The sequence below is a fragment of the Xylocopa sonorina genome, unplaced genomic scaffold (genome assembly GCF_050948175.1).
Source record: "Xylocopa sonorina isolate GNS202 unplaced genomic scaffold, iyXylSono1_principal scaffold0085, whole genome shotgun sequence".
NCBI classification, from domain to species: domain Eukaryota; kingdom Metazoa; phylum Arthropoda; class Insecta; order Hymenoptera; family Apidae; genus Xylocopa; species Xylocopa sonorina.
In genome coordinates, this window is record NW_027490156.1 from 686,152 (window position 1) to 687,312 (window position 1,161).

Below are 1,161 nucleotides of genomic sequence, written 5' to 3' on the forward strand. Positions count from 1 at the left end.
TATCGAAGCAATAGAGTTCTAATGCTTCTTAAAACGCGATGTCGAATCTCATTTCTATGTTTCATGATAAGATATAATATTCATTGCGAAGTGTCATGTATACCTCGTATTCATGTCAAAAGAATGTAAATGCGACTATTCCTTGCTAGGAAATATCGTTTGCAGATGCCTACGTATCGCCGCAATAGAGTTCCAATGCTTCTTAAAACGCGATATCGCATTTGATTTCAATGTTTCAGGATAAGATAAAATATTCATTGCGAAGTGTAATGTATACCTCGTATTCACTTTAAAAGAATGTAAATGCGACACTTCCTTCCTAGGAAATAGCGCTTGCAGATGTCTCCGCTTCGAAGCGATAGGATTCTAATGCTTCTTATATCGCGATGTCGCATCTCATCTCTACGTTTCATGATAAGATATAATATTCATTGTGGAGTGTCAGGTAAGCTTCGTGTTCACTTCAAAAGATTGTAAATGCGATACTTCCTCGCTAGGAAAAGGCGTTTGCAGATGTCTACGTGACGAAGCAGTAGAGTTCTAATGCTTCCTAAAACGCGATATCGCTTCTCATTTCTATGTATCATGAAAATATATAATATTCATTGCGAAGTGTCATGTATACCTCGCATACACTTCAAATGAATGTAATTGCGACACTTCCTTGCTAGGAAATAGCGTTAGCTGATGTCTACGTATCGAAGCAATAGAGCTCTAACGCTCCTTAAAACGGGATATCGCATCTCATTACTATGTTTCATGATAATATATAATATTCATTGCGAACTGTCATGTATACCTCGTATTCACTTCAAATGAATGTAAATGCGACACTTCCTTGCTAGGAAATAGCGTATCCAGATATCTATGTATCGTAGCAAAAGAGTTCTATGAATTGTTAAAACGCGATATCGCATCTGATTTCTATGTTACATGATAATTTATATTATTCACTGCGAAGTGTGATGTATACCTCGTATTCACTTCAAAAGATTGTAATTGCGACCCTTCCTTGCTAGGAAATAGCGTTTGCAGATGTCTACGTATGGTAGCAATAGTGTTCTACTGCTTCTTAAATCGCGATATCACATCTCATTTCTATGTTTCATGATAAGATATAATATTCATTGCGAAGTGTCACTGACACCTCGCATACACTAC